The sequence below is a fragment of the Ischnura elegans genome, chromosome X (genome assembly GCF_921293095.1).
Source record: "Ischnura elegans chromosome X, ioIscEleg1.1, whole genome shotgun sequence".
Lineage (NCBI taxonomy): Eukaryota > Metazoa > Arthropoda > Insecta > Odonata > Coenagrionidae > Ischnura > Ischnura elegans.
In genome coordinates, this window is record NC_060259.1 from 118,446,432 (window position 1) to 118,453,386 (window position 6,955).

General features: G+C 36.0%; 2 long non-coding RNA genes across 4 annotated transcripts in view; both read right to left on the reverse strand.

The window, feature by feature from the left end:
• The window catches only part of LOC124170550, a 72,462-nt gene that overhangs the window by 59,081 nt on the left and 6,426 nt on the right, over positions 1-6,955 (reverse strand). The window lies entirely within an intron of this gene.
• On the reverse strand, positions 1,758-6,380 carry LOC124170553. Its single transcript, XR_006867506.1, has 3 exons — positions 6,340-6,380; positions 5,595-5,741; positions 1,758-2,062 (listed from the first exon to the last, which is right to left on the reverse strand). It is a non-coding gene; the product is annotated as an uncharacterized LOC124170553 (long non-coding RNA).

Genomic DNA, 6,955 nt, shown 5'->3' on the forward strand with positions numbered 1-6,955 from the left:
AGAAAATGAATAAAATCTGAATATATTGTACTATTGCAGCAAAATCAGGCTACCAAGGCGACGGAAAATTTTCAACGAGAAATTAAATTAGCGAGAAATGATAGTAAATCCACTTACTTATTCAATCGTCTTTACTTATTGATTGCTCAGGCCATGTAAGTCGACGGACAAGGAGAGAAAATAAAAGACGAGAACTGAAAGTTCTTGGTTGTATTCGTAGGAAACTCCCGAATAATTGAGATAAATTTAAGGAATGACAACCACTAGGCGAGTACACTAAAGAGAGGCGTCTATTCCAACTCAGAACACGAAATATTAAGAACTCAGTCCCGTAGGCTCCGCATAATACTACGTGACTGATAACATCAATGCAAGGCAGTCTGCTGTCAAATAGGACAGTCCTACACAACTCAATGACCTCTTGATGACAAGCCACCGGTATATCTTCCAAAATTTTCTTGCGGCGATTAGGTGAAAACTCGATCACAATAGTTTTTAGCCAACGATGGGAGACAAATCATAACATTTTGAGTGTTCTCAAGTCCTTAAGAAATCAACCAAGTAGCACACACGAATGACCTTGGGTAAAGCACTTCGTCAACGATCCAAAAAAACAAAAATCAGGTAAAATTAATCAGAGTCCACCGAAGTGACAACCCAGATAACACAAAACATGTAATACACCTGTAATACAGCTGTATTACATGCATTATACATGGTGTATAGCAGATGTATACATCTGTAATACAGCTGTATTACACGTGTAAAAGTAGCTCAAAAGTCCTGCCATACAGCTGTAATACACATGTATTACAGCTGTATTTTTCTGGAAAATACAACTGTAATACTCGTGTATTACAGCTGTATATGTACATGTACAGCAAATATACATGTGTATTACAGCTGTATATGTACATGTACAGCAAATATACATGTGTATTACAGCTGTATATGTACATATACACGTGTATTACAGCTGTACATGTACATATACACATGTATGTAGCTGTATATCCTATGTATGGATACATCTAAATTATGTTTCTTGCTCAATAGTATTCATTAGCTGACCTCATTATCTTAAACATGCTGATTCCTCTAATATTAGCTGCTCTGGGAATTAATAGAAGAATTTTCTCTGACATAAATGCAATCAATGGAAAAATTACTTATCTGCCTAAACCTTACTTATGCTCTGTATTTCTAATTTCACTTGATCACACATCATCTTACCATAGCTACTCTAAGCAGCAGCTGCACTAGTTCAAATGCAGAGGCCCTTCATCTTCCTTGAGAAAACGTGATGGCCCTCATAACCTGAAGATCGAACATCATTGACAATATAATATGAACAGACAGAAACAATACATTTTACAGAGTAGTAAAAATGGAGGACCATATAGGATACCAGAGAGGAATAAAATGGATTGGACAAACCCTGAGTGCATGAAGAGCAAGATTGAAGGGAAAATGGAACAGTTCTCGATGGAAAACATTTTATGAAGTTCACGGATAAAAGAAAGGGAAGTACGTAGGATGTGTTATCAAGCAGTGAGGACTAGCACAGGGAAGAGTGGAGGTTAGGACAATGAAGTAGTCAATCCTAGCAATTCCTGACCAATGACAAAGTGAATGTCATGCTGGGAATCCTGAATTCCATGAGAAAGGAATGCATCCAATAACCATTTGTAATGCAAATTAAGAATATAGTGAAGACAAAAAATTCCTTCAGTTAAAAATTATCATTTAATGCACAATATGTACATCATTAAATATAACAGGAACTATACAAATTCTTTCATATAAAATTATCATTTAATGTAAAATGTATACATTATTAAATATTTATCACACAAATCACATATCACACAAATTGTGCATATTCTGTCATTCAAAAATTTTCAATTAATTTAAAGTTCATTATATACTGAAGTAGGTATATCATAAGAGCCTTGGCTTCCGGGCATTCCTCCGCATTGAGTTGTCCATAGGTGTCGACAGTTTCTCCAGCCATCCTGCTGGCAGCTTCAGGTCAGAAGTAGTGATGCATAAAATTGGGAATCTGTATGCACAGCAGCAACAACATGCAAGTGATCATGCAAATCAAATTTATTAATGTATACCAATGGTAAACATAACTAATCACTAGAATATAGGATCAGTGCAAAATGAAATGGCAGAAATTCCCCCTAAAAGGAAGGATAAACACCAAATGGATTTAGGAGTACAATATCCAAGGTTTATCACAACATGTCGCTAAGAAATGCCTTAACACTAGAATGCCGAAGGGTGTCATTTTGACACCCTACGCGTACATTTTTTACGGAGCTGGCCCTTAGAGAGTGTTGTAGAAAAAAATCTTTCGTGGCTTTTATTCATTTTTAGATCTTAACAAAACGACAGTAAAAGGGATACCCCCCCTAATTTTTTTCGTCTCAAAAATTCAAATTTACCTTGAATGCCGGAGGGTGTCATTTTGACACCCAGTATATTATATCATTTCTTTCTTTGGTTTAGGTGTCTCGTGGGATGTGGCTTGATAATTATTTGTCAAATTAGTATAGTGTAGTACATTATCTTCATGTGTAGTACCTTTATGTATAGTATAGTATATTTTAGTATAGTATATTACCTTCATGAATGTTTGTTTTACATAATTTCAATGAGCATCGGCTGTACGTATGCTACTTTTTTCAAAAGTTTAGCAGCTCGTTAGGTAAGTATATTCCGCTGCCTTTTGCAAATGATTCGCCTTGAAACCAGCTAATTTTTTTTACCGAGGTGACACTTATATGCCCTGAAACATTGCAGTAAAGTGACGCGGCGACAATGCAGTTAGCTGCTGCCGAGCCTGTGTTCGGCTGCCTGGCTCGCGCGCGTGTTTGGCAGACTGGGTCGCTATGGTCGCGACCTGCTGCTTGACTTGCCTCGGCAGTTCTGTCTTGATAATGGCACTGCATAGACGTGTTACGATGGAGCAATGTATTGAAATACTGAACGATATTTCTGGAGACGTGTCGGAGAAGGCGTCTGATGCAGATGTTGAGTCGGACAACGATTGGGTTGCGCAGGAGGTGCAATTTAGATCATCCAAAAATGATGAAAATAGTGAGCACGGTCAGTTTCAGTGTTTTGTATATTTCAGTTTAGTAATTTAATCACAAAAGATACACATATTTATTTTACAATACGCATATACACATAATTGAGATACTGGATCTGCACTGGTTATCGGGCAGAAAAGAAATTGTGCGTGGTCGTGACATGGTGTGCCGACGTGTAACGCTAGGTAGACGCTGGGTAGACTTCAAGGCGACGTCAACTCCTTGTTCAAGATCGTAAGAAGGAGATGGCCATGCTGAGGAATCATAACCTGGGCCAAACATAACCATTGACGAACAGCTGTTTCCAAGCAAAGCTAGATGTCCATTCAAGCAATTCATGGCACCAAATCCTGATAAGTATGGGCATAAATACTGGTTTGCAGTATATAAAGACAGTATGTATTTGGTAAACTGATTCCATTAAATTCCAGATTGACCAGAGGCGTCAAGGACGGCTCTCGTCAAGGTGGCGATCGCGTTTCAGATCATGTTGTAATGAAACGTATGCAACCCTACATGAGCAAGGGCAGGAATGTAACCACTAGCATTTGTTTCGCATCACTTTTGCTAGCTCTACTCGAAACAAAAGGGTTCTTGCCTTTCAGGAACCGTAAATAAGGGAAGAATGGAAATACCTGGTGAAATAAAAGCTTCTCGGGAAGAGTTGTATTCAAATAAATTGAACAAAAATGGTGAATCTCGACTTACTGTTCATAAGGGCAAACAGAAAAAAATGTGTTCTTGTTCTATGATCTCTTCGCCCTCATATTGAAATTAGTAACAACTCTAACAAATCGCCCGAAACAGTAAGGTATTGTAATGAGATAAACTTTGAAGTAAATATTATTGATCATATGGGGCGGAAATACTAGGCATAGGCGCCGACTCCATGGGGCTTAAGGGGGCCCGAGCCCCCTCAAAAATCCGTAATGGGTGTGAGGAAAAAATGTGTCAGGCTTGTCGATTTTATACGGAGTGTCCAGATATCGAGAGATTCGAGTGATCAGGGTTCTAATGTTGATCATATGACTCTCCTAAAATGCTTAAAAAACTTAAAACTCACTACTTAGAAAATTTCCCGGGGCATGGTCCCCGGTTTGGGCCCCCCCAATATTTTTTGTAAGTCGGCGTCCTTGATACTAGGTCAGAACTAGAATCAGGTGATTGCCTGTTTTTTTCTTTCCAGAATACTTTTGACTTGGTGACTATATATTCCTGAATACTATATATAAGGAAATAACTTCACAAAAGATGTCCCGAATTATTTTTACAAAATTTATCGGAATAGCTTGCTTTCCGTTACATTGAGTCAACGAATATCTTGCAACTAAATCCAGAACTGACAAGGGATTGTTAAGTATAGATAAAATGCAACGAAAACAGAACTGTTGATTTTTGTAAGCTCAGTGAAAAGTCAGTAAACCTACGGCCAAAACAGACCAAAAGTGCCAGAATGTAGAGAATCTACTATTTTGATGAAGCTTTTCGTAAGTCTGTATGAAAAAGCATTCGATTTCTTTTTGGGTTCATACGAGGTTTTTGCATATTATTTTTAAAAATGTCGTAGTTTTGTGACCGCAATGGTTTTATTTTAATTTTCGTCTTTTGAAGCACACTTCTACAGTCTGTGACGAAAAATTAATGAAAAAAGTTAACAATAATAATAAGAAGAAAAACAATGTCTTATTCATTTTATTCTATCTATTCATTCCTGTCATATTCATTTTATTTTTTTATGCACATAAAATTTAACCAATTGCAGTGAAATAAAAAAGTATTCAATGATTATATATAGGTATTATTACAACCTTCATGCGTCCTCCGACGTTTCAGCGCAATCTTTTCGATGGATGCCGCATTCCAGGAGAGTATTTTTTTGTAAATTTTTTTCTTCAGTGATACTCTATTAAAACATTAAGTTTTTTAATGTTAGGGCAAAAAATCAGTATTAAACAAAAGTTGACACTATTTACTCCAAAATAAAACTAATCTGCAACGTAAAATGCATATTAAAGCATGGGTGTCAAAATGACACCCTCCCGGCATTCTAGTGTTAAGAAGTTTTAATTGCACATGAAATCTCCAAAATATCATTAAAACCATAATACTTTCACACAACAACACATCAGGTCTTGAATAAGTTATATCTAACCATTAACAATAAGCTTCCACAATCAGTATTTACATGGCATTTATAAAAGCACACTTAAACTCATAGGCTTAGTAAAAGGAAATCTATAAGTAAAACAATAAGTCCTAGAAAAATGTATATGAATAATATACACTGACAATAACGTTTTGAAATTGAAATTATGTACGAAGAAATAATGAAAAACTCCTAGTTTTCCAAAGCCATATTTTTTCAATGATTCTAAATTTTTAGGCATGAATGGCACCGTCCTCTTTGATAATCACTGAAACCATTAAAAAAAACCTAATTAATTGTAAATTTTCAAATCTTACAATTTGCTATTAAGCTCGAATACGTACCACAAGTAATTATTCGGCCAAAGATGTTGAAATTTCAAGTACACAGGAGCAGACAACAGCATCAGCCCTGGGCCACGACAAAATTTCGGTGTTGATGTATTTTTTCGTTTTAACCAGCCGAAGGAATGTAATCCTATTATTACAAAACTGGAATTAAAAAATTCGAAATGAATCAAGGAAAAGATTCGTCGCAAAAGCGACTCGTCGAGATTTTAATTGCATCTTAAAATTTAGCATTCATACTACGAAATATCACAGTCAATCTTCTCATGAACAACACACAAATAAAGCAATGAAAAGCGAAGTTTCATCCATTATTATGTATCGGAATATGCAGATTCTAGTCAAAAAACGTAATTGTCTTTATTTGTTGTAAACGACCGTAAGATTACTTCATACCGGCATTGACACAAACAAATATTTTTATTGAATACAAAAGTAGCATCATTAAAAAGTTATTGTTACACTTTCTGGTACTTAGTAAACACTACGACAATCATCTCAGTAACCCAGATTAAATATTGTATTTTAATCACAAAATTTCACACATTCCATTGATGAATAGAAAACAAAGAAGCATTAAAACACTCGTCACGAACCTCGCCGGATTATCTGAACCGGAATAAATTTTTAAAAATTACTACTTGTGCACAGTTCAAACCAAATGATTGAAATACGTGGATCAACACTATTAAAAATTTAAGGTAATTGTATTCCAGGAACCATTATGTGTAGAAAAACTTACCTCACGCAAGCGGGAAGACGTTGTCGGGTGCCACTTGTCCCTTCGGCATATTTGAAGCCATTTCGCTCTTCTCTCAGTATTTTGAGGGAAACTAAAATTTTTAAACACGTCCTTGGTGCTAATGGAGCAATTAGGAGCCGAGCTACAACATATTGTGCCGTATTTCTTCTACAATTAACGGAAAATCTTGCCGAGCAACAGCTGGCCACATTAACTTTCACAACATAAACAACGAGTGCGGAGAAAAAAAAGAGGACTGTCTAATAATATGGCGAGTGAGCGCAGGAGGCCATGGCGCAGCGTAGTACGTTAAGCATATTAATTAACAACAAAACATTACCATCAGCGTTCATATTTAAATATGGGTTCCAAAAAGGGTACCGGCATTATAAATACAATTATAGATCGAAAATAAATCCTATTATGAAATGATTACTACCTGAATATTTGTTCAAGAATATTAGAGGCGATGATGCCTTCATACTCGTGTATTTCAGCTGTATTTGTACATATGTAAAAATACACATGTAATACCACTGTAATACAGCTGTATAAATACATATGTATAATTGGTGTATACGTACAGCTGTATTACATACGCTTATTATTTCCACAT